This window comes from Dreissena polymorpha, chromosome 2, assembly GCF_020536995.1.
Source record: "Dreissena polymorpha isolate Duluth1 chromosome 2, UMN_Dpol_1.0, whole genome shotgun sequence".
Classification (NCBI taxonomy): Eukaryota; Metazoa; Mollusca; class Bivalvia; order Myida; family Dreissenidae; genus Dreissena; species Dreissena polymorpha.
This window is the reverse complement of record NC_068356.1, coordinates 52,264,279-52,288,162: the sequence shown is the minus strand read 5'-3', so window position 1 is coordinate 52,288,162 and position 23,884 is coordinate 52,264,279. Positions and strand designations below refer to the sequence as shown.

Genomic DNA, 23,884 nt, shown 5'->3' with positions numbered 1-23,884 from the left:
AACATTATGCCCCTACTGCGCTTTGAAGTCCCACAGCAGCTATTTTTTAGAAAACAAGGCCCATAACTTAGCCAAAAATCAGCAAACCCGAACGAAACAAACACTTGTTCTGTAAGTCATGTAGGTTTTCTCAAAAACCAAAAATCAGCCTGAAAGCCTTCTTAAAAAACAAACAAATTTCACTCTTTGTCTGTAGGTCATGTAGGTAGATTCACAAACCAAAAATGAGCTAAATATCTGAAAGCATTGCATCAAAAACCTCAAGAAAACAAAAATTATAAAAAAAATCTAAGTTCAAGGCACATAACTTCGCCAAAAATCAATGGACCGGAATGAATTCATCTGTAGGTCATGACTCACATACCAAAAATCAGCTCAATATCTGAAAGCGTTGCATAAAAAACCTTTGGAAAACAGTTGTTATGTTGAACAATTCTTAGTTCTAGGCCCATAACTTCACAAAAAATCAATGGATCAGAACAAATTTCACACTGCATCTGTAGTTTATGTAGGTAGAGTCAAATAAAAAAAATCAGCTCCATAACTGAAAGCGTGGCGTTAAAAACCTCTGGAAAACAGAATGCCTGACGAACAGACAAACGGAGGGACTAACAGACAGACAGTGCAACTGCTGTAGGCCATCCTACTGGTAAAAATAAAAAACAAATCATGTAAGTTGAAGTTGAGCATAATTCTATAATGTACTAGATTTTACAAAAATCATAAAATATAAATAAAAAGTTTCCAAATATATATGGTTTCCTAAAGTTCTACCTGTAAAACCGTGCTAAACTGTACACGTGTTTCCCATTCACAATCTAACAGTTGTTCCTGCAACTTAGTTTTGACACCTTCAAACAATTGTAATGAAATTGCCAAACTGTGACAGGTTGGTGGGGATGAAATCTCTGGTTGCTATGGTTACACAGACTCAATGGTTTCCCTAGCAACGATGCCTTCCTTCTTTAGACGTGTCAGCATGGACTCGTATATGTCACTGGACAGAGGGATACACATTCCTTTCTTCTGAATCTCACCTGGAAACAACACAAATGATCCGCGCTCTTGGAAAACGGGGTATTCTTCATGTGCACAGTGTCATCCCATATTAGCCCCTTCTGTCCACAAAGACTAATCAGGGACAACACTTTACACCGTAATAGGATTTTGGCAAAGAAACTTCCTTTAAATGAAAAATACTATAGAAATGAAATGTGTCATCACTAATTAGCCTTGGACTGCACAGGCTATTCTGGGACAATTTATTTATGCACATCCATTAAACTCACGCTTTATCAGTTCTAAGTAAACATAATATCCTTGTAAGTTATGCCAACCCAGGCATCAAACCTGCAATTCTCAAATTATTGAGCTACATGCTACCAACTGAACATCATCCAACACCATTTATTACATATTTACATGTTAATTGAAAACCACAAACTAACATACCATCAAGGACCATGATTCTGGTTGCAATGCCCGTGGGGAGCCTCACAGTTTTGACCATGGCAGAATACCCCTTTGGGTCAGAGTCGCCATACATGACAAGACTCACGCCCCGGTGCTCTTTCTGTCCATTGAACCACTGCACCCCAATGCCATGCTGCATGAGGATCATATCCCTCTCTCCAGGCGCTGTTGGAAATACATCACATACTTGTAAATGTTAAAGGGGCTGAATTTTTTTCTTTGAGAATGAGCTTTCAACAAGAGCTGTTTTATTCCATCAAACTTTATATGTAAAGGGTAGTTTTAAGGTCATTTCAAGCTTAAATGATCCATGAGTTTTGTAATGAAAATCATTTAATGGCTGAATAAACTACATGAAGTTTTGAACTTGAGTTGTAGATGAGAAAGTCCAGCCTAATTTAAGTGAGCCTCTTACTTGAACAACTTGGCTTCATCTATGTATGTAAGATGTCATCCCAGAGTAGCCTGTGCAGTTCACACAGGCTTATCATGGACTACCTTTTCCCCTTCACTGAATTTTCCTCAAGAACAGGCTTCCTTTAAGCAAAGAATTTCACAAAAAGGGTGAAGTCTTGTTGCCAGATAAGACTAAACAGGCAAATCTGGGAGGTATCTTTAGACACATGCATTAAACCCTGTTATCCCATACGATCATTTAAATAGTTTTAATGGGCTGCATGAGAGAGCCCTACCGAAGGCAAGTCTATTGGAGAGATAGTTGGACAGGGTGTCAATGGGCGTCCACTTCTTGTCAATCAGCTCTTCATCAAGCAGACCCAGTCTGAAAAACATGCAGCACTCATAGTCTATAGCTTGCATTTTAATTATACAACAAAAAATATTTTATTGTATGTTTATAATATAGTAAGACCATATGTCAGAAATAAACTTATACATTTTGAAAATACAGCAACATACTTAAAACATATTGTCCCAAATAAAAACATCAGCCAGGTCCTTGAACCTGAAACTCTATAATTAATGTAACACCTGACTGGTCGTAACAAAAAAATGAATTTGTCTGAACCATAACACCTAACAACAGTTTCATAATACTTGCAAAACATGCTTGTATATACTTTATCAACAAAATAACACCAGATCTGATAACTTTCTGCACATTCAGCTTACTTTTAATACACCTTATACTGACGTCAATTTGCTTACACAAAGTATTTTGATGTTTAAATGCTGTGTTCAGCCATTTAATATTGTTTTTTTTGGACGTTAATACAGAAAAATGAAAAAAAAGATGAGATAAATAGAATACCAAGTCATAGTTTAATACAGATATGTTCATTGGCATGGCAAGAAAAATAAAACCACTCGCCACGTTTAGTGGTTTTCTAAGCCCTTCTAAATCAACTTGAATATACTGAACACTAAACTCTAGTAAACCTAATATTCTCTATGTTTAAAGAAACTCTGAAGAAAGCTAAAAATAATTTCCTTAAATTTATTTTACAGCTGGATTGCCCTATGAATTCTGGGTATCCTGACCTAACAATGGCATCCAAACGATGTTCATTTTGTCCAACAGCCTCAAAATCAAGAACCTTCAAGGAGTCCTCAAGTAGATCGAATGACTTTCCAAACACCCCACAGAAGTACTGTCTCTGCAATCATATAAACAAAATGTAATAATATAAACAAGAGGGAAAAAGACCCCTCGTGCTCCCTTCAGACCCAACAAACATGTATTGATTTATTATTGTTTGAAAGTTAGGCAAAGAAGAAGGCTTTTGAATGGAATACAGTTTAAAATTCATTAAACAAAAGTCTGGTTCACATATACATGTAAGTCTGGTACACATATACATAAAAGTTTGGTACATATTTACATGTAAGTCTTGTACACATATACATGTAAGTCTAGTACACATATACATGTAAGTCTAGAACACAAAGATATGTAAGTCTGTTACACATATACATGTAAATCTGGTACACATATACATGTAAATCTGGTACACATATACATGTAAGTCTGGTACACATATACATGTAAGTCTAGTACACATATATCTGTAAGTCTGGTGCACAAATAAATGTAAGTGTGATACACATATACATGTAAGTCTGGTACACATATACATGTAAGTCTGGTACACATATACATGTAAGTCTGGTACACATATACATGTAAGTCTGGTACATATATACATGTTATCATGTCAGGCCTGGAAAACTTCATCAACTCATGGCAGCCAGATATTTTATCAGGAAATGTTTAAACTCACTTGAAAAATGTATGATTACAGAAAGTAAATGTTCTGAGTAAGAAGCATGATCATTAGTAGAATTCAAGCCCCTACCCATGTCTTCTCTGGTCCGTTGGGGCTTGCAGACTGGAGCTCTCCTCACTACTCAGGAGTCCAAGCTTCATCAGGCCCTTAGCAACGTTGGCAAAACCCTACAATGGAAGCAATGAAATCCAAAATTACTCACCTGTATTTATAAAATTGGGGATGGACAATCTAACAAGACGATGCGTTCAATAAACCCATATCACCTATAAAATAATAAATAAATAAATAAATATTATTTTGAGTCGGCAAGACATATAACAAATAAAATAAGCTGCAAAGCTTTTTAACCGACTAAACAACAAGTGTAAGCAATAAAACATGAGTAAAACAGCTAAAAGAAAAATCAAATACATGTTTTTAAGGGTGAAAGCACAAATTAAGACAATACATTACATGCAACACTGAAATAAGTTTGACAATATTAAATATAAAGAAGTAAAACTCCAGCTGCTGGAGCAGTATTGAATTTTCATTAAAACAATTAGTTGGTCCTTTATTTAAGGCAAGTGACCGATTGCCCAAACAGTACAAAACAGCACAATACAGCACAATACAAACCAACATAAACACAAAATATGAAAAAAGCAGGGGTCACCGCCTTGGAACGGTCAATGCAAAGCATTGGGGGTTTGAACCTGGTTATAGAGCGCTCAACCTCACACTTGGCCCAGCAATATTCATAATACATTTAAGTGTAAATAAAATTTAGCGTCATAGCATTGTGACTCAAATTAAACAATAATAAAAGGAAATTAAAACGCATTCAATTTAATTACTATTTAATTACTCAATTGCATTGAAGATACAAGAGTAACAGAGTTACAACTTTTTGACGAACGATCAAATAAAACTATTAGCAATTGTCAACTACATTCCTTCTTTATAGAAAAAGATTTGAGAATATAGCTTCGTGGAGTTAATATCTCAGATAATCATCGCGCAAATACAGGAAGAAGCAGCTATAATGGGTGTAAAAATTCCATATTTCATAGGTTGTTTATGTGACTGCTAAAAAAATAAAAATAATTAAATCAAACAAGAAACGCCTATCAGAGAGAAAATATAAATAAAATGGAACGTTATAAACCCAATGACCTATGCATGTAGATTACAACTGGGAAAGTCGGTCGTATGACGTCACAAAAATCCATAATGGCATAATGACGTGAACAAATTCCAGGGCAGTACTAAATAAAAATATTAATGGGGCTGTGCTACTAATAAAACAAGTTTAGGTGATTTAATATTAAGAAGCAAATGAATAAAAATGGTAATTCCATTAAAGCGACATTATTGGAATCAAACAGTATATAGGTGTTTTGACAACTGAAGACAGAAATGATTAGATGTACGATTTCAGTCCAAATGTAATTTTTATGCAGATTTGTTCATACGACACAATGACACAATTTTATTCAACAGTGAAAAATGCCTATAATATACTTTTCATGCAGATTTGTTCATACGACACAATGACACAGTTTTATTCAACAGTGAAAAACGCCTATAGTATCACTAATGATTCCAAATTTTAAGGGAAGAAAGATATAGTGAATCGAAAACCATCAAACACGTGTTTTTTAGTACATAAGCATCGTATCCTTTTGATAAAAACAAGTTAATTAAATTGAAAAGTTTAATATGAACATTTGGTTTAACATATTTTAATTTGCGGACACGCTTCAAAACATCTCCGTAAAATGATGGATGGGAGATTGCATTATTTAAATGCCATTTTAAAGAAACATTATATTTTGAAATTAAATCACCATACTTAGAGTAAAATCTAGCAAATTTATTTCTAAGGTTATGATACAAAAAGCCTTGATTTAGCAATTTTTTAGTTAATATAAGATACGATCATCAAAATCTTTAATTCACGAACATGCTCTGGCATAACGTACCAACTGCGAAATATAAATACCATAGGAAGGTCCTTTAGGGATGTTGCCATCTAGAAACGGAAAAATCACAATTTAAAAGTTAAAATCGTCCCGTTTGTCGTATAAACTTGTTTTGATCAAATTATTATTAATAGTTAATTGTCTGTCTAAATACACCGCGTCTGTATTGGATATACACGATATATTTAAGACTATTTCTTTTGGGTAGATTTTGTGAATATATTGTTCAAATAATGGATTATCTAAATTAAGTATGTCATCAATGTACCTACTAGTAAGGTTAAAACAATTATTCAAATCTACTTGCTTAGTTTTAGATAATTCTAACATAAATTCGCTTTCATAACACTATAAAAAAAGGTCAGCTATAAGTGGCGCACAATAAGTAACCATAGGAACGCCAATAATTTGTTCAAATATTTTACCATTAAATGCAACAAACAAGTTATCCAAAAGAAAAGTAAGTGCTGAACAAAAGTAAAGACCAGTTGAAATGATGTAATAAACCAACACCTGATTAGTAAAAAAAGCTGTTTTAGTGTTTAAAGCTAGATGCAAACACTTCTCTCTTGCAAAAGTTTTTTCAATCAAAGAAACAAGTTTGGATTTAATTTAAGCGTGAGGAAGCGTTGTATATAGTGTAGAAAAATCATAAGTACTTACCTGTGACACCTTATATTTTTTATTTTCAATTTTATCAATAACTTCTAAGGTGTTTCTAATTGACCAAAATAGGTTAATATTACTATTTTCATAAACTTTATTACAAAATTTAGCTATATGATATCTAATAGCACCCAATGCAGATGTAAGATACACTGATAAGTGTTTGGTGGTACAAGACACTAAATTAGCGATAAAACGACTTTTATATGGCGTCTTATGTAATTTAGGTATCCAGTAAAGTGATGGCAATTTCTTGTCAGTAATATTGACCATTACATTTATCTTTATGCATTGGCCAATATGGTCGGTAATAATTTCATTAGGTTGCTTATTGTACTCGCAATATGATGTAGTTTGTGAAAGTTCTTGTGATATAGTTTGAACATAAAACACTCGTCATATTATTATAACATTATTAGCATCCTTATCAGCAGGAACTAAGACAAATTTAGATTTTAAGTCTTCAAGCAATTTACAGAGATTTTGTTTATTAAATTTAGGTGAATGTGGTAGGGCCAAAGGATGTGTATCATAAAAAACATATTTTATTCATGGCCATACTAAATATTTTTGTTTTCCAATCATTGAGTGCAGTAATTTCAGCATATTCCTTCCTGCACCATTTAGTGCAATAATCATGTAAGGATGTTACGATATTCTTAATGCAGTCATCAAAATCAACAGGAATAGACAGTCTGTACTTAGGGCCTCTGCGTAGCAAATTTCTAAGGTTTTTATTTTGAATGAAATTAAGGTCCCCAGTAATAACATGGACCATATATATATTTAGAACTAGTACAGTCACATAATGTAGGACAATTTCTTATAACATTTATATATGTTGAAATAGAATTATAATTAAAAACGATACTTCTTACAGGTTTACTATATTTGTAGCAAATAAGTGGTGATTCAGTATTGCGGAAATAAGGGGGAATCAGCCGACGTACATTTTTATCATTGAATATTTTAGGAAGGTCAATTAAATCAAGACCTTTGTTACAAAACTAAATTTTGATACGATTTCTAGTGTTGTTAAGTACATTTTCAATAAAAAGTTCAAGATAGTAGTCAGTGAAAGATTCAATAATACAAGCACACTCATATAGAGGGTCAGATTGAAGTAAAATAAGTTTACATTCCTTATCAATATGCGCCAACGAAGAAACAGAAAGAGAGCAAAGTACACTTAGTAATTTATGTTTACCCCCATTTTGTAATAATGTGTAGCAATCATTTAAATAAAGCAGACGTTTAAATTTACGCCTTAAGTTACCATTTTTCCTAAAGCCATGTGAACGTTTATTTCTTAGACGTTTATTAAACAGAGAAAATAAATGTATCGATTTATTTTTAGAAATTGTTCCAACATTTAGAATATTATCATTTAATCCAAGTGGGTAAGCTGATTGAAAACGTTTAATCCATTCAAATTCTGACATGCACCTTGCTTTTAATTGGCACTGATTTGAAGTACTATTATTAAAAAATAAGTTGCTCCACAGGTTGAATTGAAATATTTGTTTCGCTATGACCCGTTTTATTAAAGTGCTGGTAAATGAAGTTTTTTAATTTTTTTAATATTTTTAATTTAAAAAATTGTTCCCTTAAACGTGTTTTAAGTGATCTACCCGTCTGCCCAACGTATTGCGCACCACAACAGGGTACATTTCCAGTAATAACATAAACCACATGCATAGAATTTCATGAGACATCGGATTTAATATTAACTGAAAATTTGCGGTTATTAACCGATGAAAAAATAAAAGAGGACATTATGCTGCGAACTAGAAACCAGACGCATTGTACCTCCAATAAAAGATGTACGAAGTAAACTTAATTTGACTGTAGGTTTAGAAAAAAGTAATTGTTTATAATTTAACGGCAAATGAATACTACGTGTAATCGGAATTCTCAATGGTAAGAAAGCATAAATACAATTTTAGGAACTTAAAAAACTGTGTAGGAAGCTGCTGATCTAGACCTGCTAGTAGGACTAAAAACTGCAATACGACTACAGAATTAGAAAATGAATTCAAAAAGAAACACAAAAGTGCGACAGATAAAAAAGTACTTAGAACGAATATCACCTCGAATCTTCTAAATGGAAGCCTTGGCAGTATTGTTTAATTGGCACACTTGAATCAATAATGTTTTTTAGTAAGCAGTATTGATTGTAGGTCAACTGTCAATTAAAGGAAAGCTTCCAACACAGTAAATTAAAGCACAATACCTTCATCCAAACTTAACTTATTGAGCGGAAACTCTTTATCTATTTTCATGCAACTGGCACCAAATGCAATCGCTGACAATTATACACATAGTACAAGATATGGGAGTTGCTATGCATTCTTTTCTATTTAAAATGCAATCCCTAACTAGATCAAAAATGCAACCTACCTATGATAACACATTCAACAAAATATGATCTCCATCCAAATTGAAGTGTTTAAGCCCATGACCTAACTGGCCCCAAATGCAACCTAGATCTGCATGTTAGCAAGAGATAGGAATGGTTGAACACATACATTTAGGTGAATATCAAAAAGTGCAATAAGCGGCATAATTCTGCTCCAATGAAGATCAGAGTTATGGGGCATGGTCTGCAACCTTGCATGAAAATTCCTAAAGACATGTGTGACGCTTTAGTTTAATATTTGTAGTAGTTTGGGATATTTGTACTTCTTGCATGCTAACTTTAACCTGCATTGCAACTTGTATCAAAACCTTGTTTTTTCTTTGTACGAAAGGGGGCATAATCGTGCTTAAAGGAACTGGTTTCATACATGTATTTGTAGGGAAAAAACAAACATAAGCATCTTTGACATTAGTAGACACAGATTTTAATTCAGTTCTCTGTCATCAATGATATTAATTCCCAAGAGAAAACAACTCTTATGTGCAAAAATATAATTAAAATGGTTGGCTTCTGATTTAATCATACCCACCTTGTAGCGAATGGCCTCCCTTATGCTTGTGTGAGCGTCGTTGATGCCGTAAGCGTCAGTATAGATGGTGGAGTCCCGGTTGGGGAATCCCTCAAGGTTAAAACCGGGCATGAAGTTGAGATACTCTGCCGCATCCAATAGCCCTCCCTGGCCTGGAATCTCCACAACCTGAAATATGGCAATAAGAATGGTCCTTGCATGCTTGCTTAAAATATTAATAATAGTTCTGGGAAAGCTGGGCTTAATGCATGTGTGTAAAGTATCTTCACAGTCTAATTTGTTACAGCACTTTCTGCCTTAACTGGATTCTCTCTAAGCAAAGCCATTTTAAAACAAAAACAAGAGAGCCATAATGGCCCTGAATTGCTCACCTGACTAACCAAATATAATCCCAACCCAGATTTCATCACGATAAACTTTCTGACCAAATTTCATAAAGATGAGATGAAAACTGTGACCTCTATTGTCTACACCAGGTTTATCTATTAGTGTTGAAGTACCTGTTATCGAACAGCACCTATTATCGGACGTTTTGTTTTGGTTCTGTATGTGCAAGCGCAATAGTGCGCATGATGTCACATTGATTAGCAAATGGTGGTACATGAAGTCCATGACCTACTTGCCTACTTAGCTTGAAACAATTTGAGTCGAAAACAGGTTGAAGGAATACAATTATTGTTATGTACATGTTTTTATGTGTTTTCTGCTATTCCTTTTTGAATGCATCTATCAAAACATGCATTTACACACTAGGGCTGTCACGATACGCCGTGAGCGTACCGCGGTATATCGTGGTACGGCAACACTGTATCGCGGTACGTACCGCGATATTTTACAGAATATGTATCTGTGAAGAAAACAGCAGAATAACAAGTTTTACAAACTTTATTAAACTCAATAATCAGAAAACACTGGTATCATAGTATGACTAGAAACTGTAAAAGAAACTGTAATAAACTTGATAGAAGTAGTCATTGTTATTGTTCGCGTCTTTTTCTAAAATGTCCGCAATGTTGTTTACAATAGCTGTGACTACGATCGGTGTAAATCGAACGCTTCAAGGGCATGTTCAAAATGCGGAGTCAGCAGGCCCAGTATTGAAAATCCGTAGCGTTCTGACTCTTCCTCGACTTATTCAGAATCTTAAGATAACATGATTCGGAAGTGCCATGCTTTGAACGATCGATATACTAAAGAAAGAAAATAAGAAATAGAATAAACATCTTTTGAATATTTATGAACTTATTTGCAAAGGAAATCTGTCCCTAATTCCAAAAAAGGTACGGACCCATACATCGCCGTATTTTAAACGTGAAAGTTAAACATCTACAAGTGGAAGCGCTTGCTTGACCTGGATATTAACGGATTATTTATTTAGCCCTTTTGAACCGCTTCTACATTTTTCAAAACGATATCTATATCAAAATAATTATGTAATGTATTTATATCTGTGCTAATAAAATAATATTAAAAAAACCGGTGCGGCAACGCCGTACCGCGGTGCGATTTTTTTCACAACATGCACCGCGATATACCGGTATACCGGTGAATCGTGACAGCCCTATTACACACCAAAAAGCATATTTTCGTTTGCAATTTTGATTGCAGCAGACGCAGATATTTTCGCCGAGTCCGGATAACATGATAGTCATGTGACTTTGTATATACTGGAGTAGTATTTATAAGCTATCAGTTTGCATCGGCCGCCATTTTGTTTTGTCTGCTAGAGGTGACAATAACCAGCGAATCATTGTTATGAATTCTTGAAGAATATTCGCTGGAAAACTTAACAGATAAGTTATTAAATGATTGAACTGTTAATCATTTTTGAAACAACATGTTTTTGTCATTTGAAGTGTTTCAGTTTTGACGTAATTGCTTAGGTGTTCGTTAACTGGTTCGTCCACCATATTTGACATAGTGACCTAGTTTTAGACCCCAGGTGACCCAAATACATTCCCAACCTAGATTTCATCAAGATAAACATTCTGATCAAATTTTATAAAGATTTGATGAATACTGTGACCTCTATTGTCTACACAAAGTTCATCTATTATTTGACTTAGTAACCTAGTTTTGACCCCAGATGACCCAAATACAATCCCAACCATGATTTCATCAAGATAAACATTCTGACCAAATTTCATAGAGATTGGATGAAAATTGTGACCTCTATTGTCTATACACGGTTTTTCTATTATTTGACCTAGTGACCTGATTTTTGACCTAGTGACCTAGTTTTTGACCCCAGATGACCGAAATACAATCCCAACCCAGACTTCATCAAGATAAACATTCTGACTAAATTTCATAAACATTGGATGAAAAATGTGACCTCTACTGTCTACACAAACAAATTGTTGACGGTTGACCAGGTTACATAAATGCTTCATGTAAGGTCGTACGCTAAACTGACCAGCATTTTTTCCAGAAGTATGTACAGATCTTTGTACATAGAAATTACAGATTTGAGAATTTGTGCTCCATCAAGGGGGAGCATATAGCTGCTGACTTGTCTGTCCTTCCTTCTGTCATAATTTTATCTGGAAAAGGATATTGTTTTGGCGTGGTCCATCTGTTTTTAGCTCACCTGTCACGAAAAGACATGGTGAGGTTATGTGACCGTGTGATATCCGGCGTTCGTTGTGTGTGCGTGCGTGTGTGCGTGCGTCCGTCAACAATTTGGTTGTGTAGTCAGTAGAGGTCACAGTTTTCATCCAATCTTTTTGAAATTTGGTCAGAATGTTTATATTGATGAAATCTGGGTTGGGATAGTATTTGGGTCATCTGAGGCAAAAACTAAGTCACAAGGTCAAATAATAGAAAACCTTGTGTAGACTATGGAGGTCACAGTTTTCCTCCACTATTTATAAAATTTGATCAGAATTTTTATCTTGATGAAATCTAAGTTGGGATTGCATTTAGGTCACTTGGGGTCATAAACTAGGTCACTAGGTAAAATAAAAAAAACTTGTGTAGTTAGTCAGGTGAGCGATTCAGGGCCATCATGGCCCTCTTGTTATCTGGATGAGTTTGTTTTTGCGTTGTCCATCCGTCTGTCACAATTTTGAAAAGCGCAGGGGATATAATTTTAACGAATTTGCTTGTTATAATTAGTATTTAATTATTAATTTCAAATAATTATGGCAATTTTCAGATAAGAATGAAGCCTGCAAAGGTTACCAGGATAGTGTTGGCGTGCGCTGTACTGTACAACATGAGACGAATGTTGGGGGATCCGAACCCGGATGTTCAAGACGACCTTGACGAACAACCAGACAAACAGAACTTTGACGGACCCATGGACGGACGTGGTGTGAGAAATAGACTGATTGAACAGTATTTTGTTTGATGTTTAAGTGTTTTTCATTATGTTTTTTTTGTTATAATAAGTTCAATTTTAAAATATCACATACATGTGTTCTTCTTGTTTACATTTTAATGTCATTTTTTTTTCTCTGTGTTAATTAATTTTATAAAGAAATAGTGCAATTTATGTGCAATCCAAGCTTTGCATTGTTTCTAAACAATAACACATTTGTAAAGGAAAATGAAATATTTATTGCAATTAACATTGTAAAAATACATTAACATATGCAGTAAAATAAATAATATTGTATTAACTGTTGTTGTTATTAACAAATCAATGAACAAAAGAAACAGATTTAACAGTAAAATAACATTAACACGAATATTTTTTTTTCTAATTTAGCAATTAGAAAGTCTGCAAGACGGGCCACTTTCCTAAAACATCTGCCCCCGCCCTGCTCATCTCTGCCTGGCTTTCCAGGGCCTCTAGTTGGGCATCTTTGAGAGTCCTTAAAGAACAATGTTAAAAAATATGTCCAAAAGAAAAATGTTCAAAAAGTATGTCACTAAGAACAAGTAATTGGTCGTACATTTTAATGTACAATTTTTTATGAAATTGAAGGTTAAAAAAAATGCATAATAATATCAAGCATTAACATTTCATGAAAATGCCAATTAAAAAAATAATCTTACAAAAAGAATAGTTTTGATTTATCAATAATTATAGTACTCAAGTTTACATATTCCAATTAATACCTCTTTCTGCTTCTGTCACTGGCTGTTGAGGCTGATGGAACAGATGTTGCTAGAATTGAACAACAAATATTCGAATATATTATTATTTTAAGTTATTTAATTGAATAAAGGAGGAAAAAAAGAAGAAAATGTTGTTGTGGTTGTGGTGGTGGTGCACATGGTAGTAGTAGTAGTAAAAGTAGTAGTAGAAGTAGTATTAGTACTTAGCACTAGAAGTAGCAGTGGTTGTAGAAGTAGTAGCACTAGAAGTAACACTAGCATAGTAGTTGTAGTGGTAGCACTTGTAATGTTAGTGGTACTGCTATAATTATTTGTAATAGTAGCATTACATTTCATAATGCATACAATTCATTTCAATAAATAATATTGCCACTGTTAAAATATACAAATAAAAAAATAATTATTTCATACATAGAATCTATTACTTTATAGAATTTTAGTAATTTTGATGAAAGAACTTACCGGTAGTTTTTTCCTTGGTTTTCGACTTATCTGGAAATTAAATTAAACAAATCTTTATATATTATGAAAAATAAAGACAATAGTTTCCCCTCATTGGACCCCTACACATTGCAACAACACGGTGTCTTTTTGGAATCGCTCATTAATAACACGGGTCAATTTTGCGAAGAATAAAATACACACATTCATATGAATAGCATGGAACTTATCAAAACCGCATTTTGAAAGATATGTATGCTTCAAATAAGTATAAGTGGTGAATATTTTTGCACCTTTGATATAATTAAAAGGAAAAACTTTTGTTATTTACACAAAGCACATGTCAAAAGCATAAAAATTGAGTTCACTCAAAATGTTTTGGAACAGTCGCTGTGTAAAGTCAACGTCATTCAGTGTGTGGATGTTGAAGTGGACAGTCGAATTTCGGTGCTTTAACGTTAAAGCATTGTGCTTTTAAGTGTATGTACTTACTGTCTTCACCGGTTTCCGCCACACCGAAGGGATCTGGGATGTCAATGTCGGTAAGAAAATCCATCATGGGCAGCCCCATGAAATTCGGCGATGGAGGAGTTACCGCTACAACGATTTGGATTTAATTTAGATTAATGCGTGAATGTGTTAGGAGTGTAACTGATTTTGTTTCGAAAATGATTGGAAAGGATCTAATGTTTTAGTGACAATCATCAATGGATAATTAATAGCACAAGGTAAGAAACGAAATCGTTAAATTTATTCGATTATTTTTCATACTGGTATTGATTATAATTAGGTATGTTAAACATATTGACGTATGAAGATGAAATATCGGAAATATCTTTCATGTGTATAATTTTAATCTTAAAACAATGTTGAACAAACCGATGACGGTATCTGCGTCCTCCACTATGCCGTAAAACGAGGCCGAGGTGGCGAATAGACTCGCCACCGCCTGCGAGGTTTGTGACATCTCGGGCAGTGGCGGTCCTCCCCCCCCGTAGCGGCAGCATGGTTTCGCTCTCTAGAAACCTCGGATTCCGCGTTGTTTGTCTAAAATAAATATAGCAATTGGATACATTTCATTTTGCCTATTAAAATTCGTATATATTCTGGCATTTCTATGTGAATTGTATATCTATGAATTGTAAAAAAACAACGTCTTTTAACTAAGGCAGTCGAGGGTTTGAGCCACTCCCGGGCAATATATATATCCCTCATTGCTTAATTGTGTCAACAGGTTAATCACTTTCACTCGTTAAATAAAAATTCGTCTATTTTATGTAAATTTATAATAAACGACATACTAATTCTATATTTACCATATTTCTCCACTTTTCTTTCACTTGTTGGAGAGTCCTGGGGCCGTTGCCGCAAGCATTTACCCCCCGGTAATAGTTCAACCCAAATATATCTTACTCGAGCAACCATGCCCGGACCGCCCGAGCCATGGTTCGCTCTAAGCTTATGAATGTTTGTTTTCATGAAATCCGTTATAACATCAATTTCTCTTTCGCTAAAAGCTTTAGACCGTTTTGCAGAGTCCATTTTTTCAAAACGTCGTCTGTAAAATTGACAATTTGCGCGAAAATGACGTCATGTTTAGTATTGCATTGTTGGTAATTTTACTGCGGTAAGTTTACAAATTTCAGTGGTTATGTAACCGCGCAGTTACCATCGTTTATACAAATGAAAATAAACGGTGGTAACCTAACCATGTAAATAACTGCGGTAATCAAATTACCACAGTAAATTTAAATCATCGTTTATACAATTGGCTGCTGATGACCAAAATACAATCCCAACCCAGATTTCATCGAGATAAATTTTCTGACCAAATTTCATAAAGATTGGATGAAAACTGTGACCTCTACTGTCTACACAAGGTTTTTCTATTAGTTTACCTAGTTTTTGACCTAGTGACCTAGTTTTTGACCCCAGATGACCCAAATATGATCCCAACCCAGATTTTATCAAGATAAACATTCTGACCAAAGTTTATAAAGATTGGATGAAAACTGCGACCTCTATTGTCTACACAAGGTTTTTCTACTATTTGCCCTTTTATGTGACTTAGTTTTTGACATAGTGACCTAGTTTTTGACCCCAGATTACCCAAATACAATCCCAACTCAAATTTCATCAAGATAAGCATTCTGACCAAATTTCATAAAGATTGGATGAAAATTGGTTGAAAACTGTGCCCGCTACTGTCTACCCAAATTGTTGACGGACGCACACACGCACACACACACACAACGGACCCCGGACATCACACGGTCACATAAGCTCACCATGTCACTTCGTGACAGGTGAGCTAAAAATATCATAAAAGTGGAAAGTGTTGTCCCTGAATAGCCTGTGCAATCATAGCCTGTGCAGATTGCACAGGCTAATATGGAACGAATCTTTACCAACAACTTATCCAAGTTTTACTAGATCAATGCTAATACTAATAAAGCAATAGAAATTATTTAAACAGTGTTTACTTTTAACAACTTTAATTCACAAGGGAGAAAATCGAAGCCTAAGGCACTATAGAATCTGCTTCCTGGATAGAACAGGTACTTGGTGTCTTTTGGTAAATCTTGAAAACAATCCTAGAGTGGGGTTCAAACCCAGGACCTCACAATTAATAAGCAGACACTGTTAAATTTACACAGGAGAAATGTTATGTTTATATCAGTTATTGTTGTTAGCAACAGTGCTGACAGAAATGTTATGCAAACACCAAAACTGCACAGTCATAGTACACATTATGGGAGTTGCTTTGCGTTCTTGTCTATTAAAAAAAATATAATTAAACTTTTGTACTTGAGTACTCTTATGTTTATTGAACAAACATTTTATCATATCAAGATTGTATATTCAAGTTGCAAAAGGATTTATGTTCACGTTTGACAGGAACAAAACAAAAATTACAAAAAAAGTGTCAACAATTAATACTACATGGAATACATTTCTGACACTGTTAAAAGCTACACAAATAAATCCTAGATATTGATATAAGTACTTTATATAACATTATGAAAGACAGCAAACCAACTGCACACCTGTCCATTTTTTAGATACTTTGCTCCACCGAGGAAGTTCATCAGGACACCCTTGGGGAACCAGCTGAAACAGTGAAAACTCTTTAAAAGCATGAAGAAACATCCAAGGCTCAAGACACCACAAACAACAAAAAACATCAAGTCGCATTCTATTAATCTTACCATTATAAACAAACCAATCCAGTAAATATTTGAAAGAACAAGAGATGTGTTTGTCAGAAACACAATGCTCCCTACTGCGCCGCTTGGAAGTCATATATTTTACCTTTGACCTTAAAGGATGACCTTTACCTTGACCTTTCACCACTCAAAATGTACAGCTCCATGAGATACACATGCACACCAAATATCAAGTTGCTATCTTCAATATTGCAAAAGTTATGGGCAATGTTAAAATTTTCGTATGGACGCACAGACTGACTGACGGACAGTTCAACTGCTATATGCCACCCTACCGGGAGCATAAAAACATCTTAGGAGTGGAATGCTCATGAATGCTCTTGTAAATTTGTAGCAAAGTGGTGTCAAAGGTATGAGAACGGATGATGGCTGTTTTGGGCAAAATTACGTACAATGCTATGCATATATCATCAAGTGAATACAACTAAAACAGAATAATAGCTGTTAAGAATACATACATCATTATTCTTGAAAAAATAAATTACTCAAATATGTCAGTATAGTAATATTTAAATATACAGTGGCGTAATTGAATACAACCTGAATATGTAGCCCAGTGGTATTCTTCTTGAATAACATCTATATGATCTAAATGTGTAACCCAAGTAATTTTCAATTTGAATGCTAATTGAATTTGTAACCCAGTACACTGTACCTCCAATATAGCGCTCTCCGTTATAACGCTGTGTCCAATATAACGCGGGGGGTTCTTGGATCCCATTTTTTCTCCAACCTTCCATTTCTTATTCAAATCCATGTTATGCAATTTCATGTATTTTCAGAAAAATCAAAGATGGTGGCGATCACATCTTGATTGTTTCATTCAACCGTTCGTTTAACTGATTTTAATCGCTTCGAGGACAACACCGACAGCTAATTGGTGTTAATCGGTTGTGTAATGTCAAAATAAAGGTGTGAAAAATTCGCTTGTCAGTGTTTATTAAATGTATTCCTTAATAGAGCGGAAAGGTGCGCTAATTTCAATAAGTAAAGTGCAAGCGGGATAATTATCAAATTAAAGTTTTTCAAAACGATTAAAACATTCTTACTTTGATATGATTGCAGTTTGAATATATTAAACGAGCGGCTGTGAAATATACTGTGCACAGTATAAAACAAGTTTTTTTCTGTCTAGTATTTAGGCATTTAATCTTGCAGTTTTTGCGTGTACGAGAAATTAATTAAATAATCCAGACGATTTATTGACATGCTAATGCAGTGTAATTTTAAACAGAGATTCGTTTGCATTTTTGCCCGGTATCAGAAAGTCCACGAGAAACACGTTTTTTGCATACGTATGACGCAATAAACATTTATTTGTACATGTATTGTATTGCATTCAATCTTAATTGAAACTCGCTTGTCCAATGAAAGCTCTGCAATCTGCCCCATAATGCATTATTCTCTTCACACTTTTAAAAATGGCATATGCATATGCTTTGTGTTAATGAATTTCTTCAACATATTTATCGTCATAAATGTTCAAGATTTTTATTTTGTAAGTCATGTTGTAACTTTATTGGATTATCGTATAAATGTGCACTTTAGAACAGCGGTATGTATACTGTTAACGATACGATTCGGTTTATATGCATGTAATTGCGGATGACAACACAGCTTGGCAATAAACAGGACCTATATTATAAGCTATAATATACCTGTTTTTTATAGCCCCTTCAATAAATGAGCTCAAAACTTATAACGCGGATCCGTTTATATTGGAGTTTCAGTGTAGTGTTCTTATTTAACACCCACTGAATTTGTAGTATAGTGTTTAACTTAACACCAACCTGAATTTATAGAATAGTGTTTTACTTACATCAACCTGATAGTGTAACCCAGTGGTGTTCTTCTGGAATACCTAACTGAATTTGTAGCCGAATGGTTATCAACTTGAATACACACCTGCATATGTGTTCTCTTTAAATACCCTACTCGCCAGAAGTTGGAGCCAAGCCATGTTCTACTTGAATACCCACCTGAATTTATAGCAAAGACATGTTCTTCTTGAATACCCACCTGAATTTATAGCAAAGTCATGTTTTACTTAAATACCCACCTGAATGTATAGCCGAGTGGTGTCTTGGAATCTTCAGGCGCAGGCAAACCTCCGCAGTATGAGACATAGGAGCTGATCTAAAACAGAGAAACATTGGGGCTAAAATAATGCATGCATGACCATATTATAGACGTGCAAATGTTAACAAATGATTTAAAAATAGTTTTGAAATGAAATATTATCAAATGCTATTAAACAAGACAAGTTCAAGTTCATTTTATTTTTTAAACATTTTTAAATTACAACAATAAGAATAATACAATTGTGTCCCAGTTTCCATAAACAGCATTTTACTGTATGGGAGCAATACATTTCGTTAAATCCTAGAAGCAACATGAGCTTTAACAGCAGATAAAAATACCCGTAAATTGGCCTTTAAAATGCTTTAAAACCTGATATTGCTGACAGAATTCTGTCAAAAAATATATTCAGTCCCTCAAGTCCATGTGTTATGTAAATCAACTGTAATGTGTTCTATTAAAATATGTTGAAATATAAAATTAAAGATATCAAGTGAAATCTGAGAAACGTGAAAACAATAGGATGTTCTACTAATCCTATTAAATATTAAGAGCCCGATCAATAGAACAAGAGGGCCTGAAAGGCCCAAAGTCGCTCACCTGAGATACAAAAGAACTGACCTGCACAGTTCAGCCCCAAGAAATCATTGGAACAAATGTTCTGACCAGTTTCATGCAGAGTAAACTATACAGGTATCTTTTAGAGTGCTAACAAGGCTTTACTATAGCCATATAAGGCTAAATTCCCCAACCCCTAGTTGCTGCTTTTCAACAGACATGAACTATTTTTGAACTGATCCAATATAGCATTAAAACAAAATGTTCTGACCAAGTGTTATGAAGATTGGACAATAAATGTGACTTTTAGAGTGTATACAAGTTTTTACTATAGCCATTTAAGAAAAAATGCCCCGCCTTCTGGCTGCCATGTTTCTCAACCAACCAGAATTATTCTCAAACTAGTCCGAGATATCAAATCTTCTGACCAAGTATCATTAAGATCAGAGAAAATGTGGCCTCTAGTGTTGACATGGTTTTACTTAAGTAATATATAGCCATATAAGGAACAATACCCACTCCAATGTTTAAAAAAATGGAACAATTTTCGAACTCGTCAAGATATCATTAGAACAAATGTTCTTACCAAGTTTCATAAAGATCTGACAATAAATGTGACTTTAAGAGTGTACAAGTTTTTACTATAGCCATATAAGAAAAAAAGCCCCCCCCCCTGACGGCCATGTTTTTTAAGCAACTGTGACCATTTTCGAACTCGTCCAAGATATCGTTACGACAAATCTTCTGACCAAATTTCATAAAGATTGGACAATAAATGTGGTATCTAGAGTGTTAACAAGGTTCTACTACAGCCATATGTAGCAATATAAGGCAAACTGACCCGCCCCCTAGAAGCCATGTTTTTCAACAGACCAAAATCATTTTGGAACTAAATCTAGATGCAATTGGGATGTATGTTCTGACCAAGTTTCATGAAGATCAGACCATAAATTTGGAATCTAGGGTGTTAACAAGGTTTTACTATAGCCATATATAGCCTTATTAGGAAAAATGCCCTGCCCCCTGGTTGCCATGTTTTTCAAACAACTGTAACCATTTTAGAACTCGTCCAAGACATCGTTAAGACGAATCTTCTAACCAAATTTCATAAAGATTGGACAATAAATGTGGACTTTATAGTGTTAACAAGGCAAATGTTGACACCGAATGACAAACAACGGACACAAATAAAAAATAAAATATCTTCTCCCATTCCAATAGTTTGCTGTTTGTAACAAAATGTATAACACCCTACCGTGCCGCCTGCTTTTTTCACTTCATCAAAGCACTGCATAGCCAGCATGTGGTCAATACCAGGATCCACTCCGACCTCATTCACTATCGTCACATTGGCATCCAAGGCTCTGAAGTCACATTAATGGTCATTCAAAATACCATACCATCTGTTTACTCATATGCATTTTTATTAATAGAATTTCTTTATGCTTCAACTTAGCTAATTTTGAATCAAACTGGGAAACAATTCATGACACCATTTGATTCCATAACAACGTCTATGACCAGAAATTGAAGAAAGCAAATTTCAATAGTTACGCTCCTGATTTAGAACGACACATGTGGTACAGATTTTCAATGTCCATGGATACTATCTGATATGTACACTTGCAAACAATGCAAAGATTCTCCAAAATAAATGACATGATGAAGTCAGAAATCTAATATACAGAAACATATATCTCACGCTTTATGTAGAGCCTTCATAGCAGGTGACACATAGCTGGCGGTCACCATGTTTCTCTTGTGCTTGATGCAGTATTTGGCAATCTCCGGGTGCATGACGTAAGGCAGCAGGCTGACAACAATGTCGTGATCCGGCACAAGTTTATCCACCTCTTCCTGGTGCCAAATAATGTCCAGCAGCATAATGTCCACATTCGGACATCGAGCCTCAATGGAGTCTAGCTCTTTTTTGATTTGAGAAACTGAAAAGATACAAATAATATTTCTTAGGAATAAATGTTTGCACAAGTGGTGCAGCCAAAAGTGAATTATATATATTGTCTCTGATCACAAGTAGCGCAGTCATAAGAAAACCATATATATGATCTATAATCACAAATGACTAAAAATCTGTAAATAACTGACACCAACACATTTCCTTTTGATATTATTATTTTCAATCATTATGTTTTTTAATAATCATCGCTGTTTGATAACGTCAAAATTATATTTTTATTTTACAAAGCTGAGTTGAACTTTCAACTTAATAAAAGGTCAGTTTCACTGCATATCATTTTTGAAACTTTTAGCAAACTTACAACAGTTCTTTACTCCCTGTTCTACATGCGCACCAAAAGGCATTTTTTATATGAGTAACATAAGATGACCGCAGACGAACATTATCTAGAGCAATATGAATGAAATTCAATGAGGAAGTACATCTGTTTGTATGGCTGCTGTTTTACCTACCTACTGTGACCCTGATATTTTTATCCCTGGTCAGGTACTCCACTGCGGGGCCAGTCACATACCCTGCCCCCAGTACCAGCACCTTCTTCTGATTTTGGAAAAAAAAGAAATGAATATCATGCACACATTTTTTGTGGATTGAGTGTTTTTAATGAGCCAAAAATGTTAACGTCAAACAAATAATACTATGGCTAGCTTTTTGGTGGCCGAATTTAGTTATTCTGGTTAAGTTTCCTATGGTATATACATTTAGCAGTTTTTACTGTTTTGTAAACTGAAGTATTACTGATTATAATGAACAGTATACACATAAACAAATAATATATAAACCTGGCAAAATTAACATTTGATTCAGATTTTGTGCTGGTCTGTTTAAGAAATTAACTCAAATTAACACCTTTATAAATGGGTTCTTACGAATGATAAATTTCTACAGTTTGTTTATAATTGCAATTGTTTGCCACTTATATATAATTAGCTTAATTGTTTTGAAACATAATTATGTCTATAGCCAAATCTGCTTATTCGGGATCCAATATTTAATTGACAATTTGCAGGCGCACTGTTTCTCTCACAGTGCCATAGAGTTTGCACAACAGGCATTCATTTTTTTAATTGACAGGATGATGGTGGGTTACGCTGACGTGGACCTTTTGACCATAACCCATGACACACTGTGTACCACATTATGCAACATATTTCTTGAAATAAACAAGAGGGCCAAGATGGCCCCAGTTCGCTCACCTGAGAGAAGTCGGTTCATTCAATCTTTACCTAATGTCAAACTTGACCTAGATATTGACCAGACAAACATCCTGGACAATTTTCATCATTATTGAACCAAAACTCTGGTGTAGGGAGTGTTTTTGTTTTTTGTAAGATTTGCAATGGTGACCTATATTTTGAGTTGACCCCCTTACCAAACATCAAACTTTGCTTACAAGAATTTTGTATAATATAATGAAAATTTGGACAATCTAAGGGCAATAATTATGTCATTAATTATGTGATTTCGCTCAACATCAAACTTGACTGAGATCTTTCAGCAACTTTGATAAAGAATGCTTGAGAAATGTCAATGCTAGAGTGTTTACAAACCAAATGTGGACGGACGGACAGTGGACAAAGACCAATCCTAAAACCTCACCTGAGCAATCAGGTGAGCTAAAAAGTGTGTTTCACCAATCTGCGCCATTTTCCAACTTGTCGAAGAAATCAATAAAACCAATGTAATGACTAAGTTTCACGATGATTAGGCAAAAATGTGACTTCTGTAGTGTTCGATCACAAGGTTTCTCTTTATAAAGTCACATAAGGAAATCTGCCCCACCCCACTGGCAGCTATGTTTATTGACCCATCGGGACCATTTCAAACTCATCTGAGATATATAAAAAACAAATCTATTCACCAAGTTTCATGATCATTGGTTAAACAATGTGACTTCTAATGTTTACAAGCTTTTTTTTACTATATAAATAAAAGAAAACTCCCCCCCCCGGCAGCCATGTTATTCAACTGACCGAAACCATTTCTCAACTCTCGTATTAAGGAAACAAATGTTCTGACCACATTTCATGAAAATTGGGCAAAAAATGTGACTTCTAGAGAGTTCACATGTTTTCTCTATATACATATAGAGAAAAATGCCCCGCCCACTGGCGGCCATGTTTTTTCACCGGTCTGGACCATTTTCATTTCGTCCGACATATCAATAAAACCAATGTTTTGAATAACTTTCATGATGATTGTGCAAAAATTGTGACGAGTGTTTACAAGGTTTCTC

General features: G+C 34.6%; 1 protein-coding gene and 1 pseudogene across 1 annotated transcript in view; both read right to left on the bottom strand.

Annotated features, from left to right (window-relative positions):
* LOC127867050 (uncharacterized) overlaps window positions 1-23,884 on the bottom strand; it is a 448,603-nt gene that overhangs the window by 372,131 nt on the left and 52,588 nt on the right. The gene's annotated exons all lie outside the window — the stretch shown is intronic.
* On the bottom strand, window positions 922-23,630 carry LOC127869738 (alpha-aminoadipic semialdehyde synthase, mitochondrial-like; annotated as a pseudogene).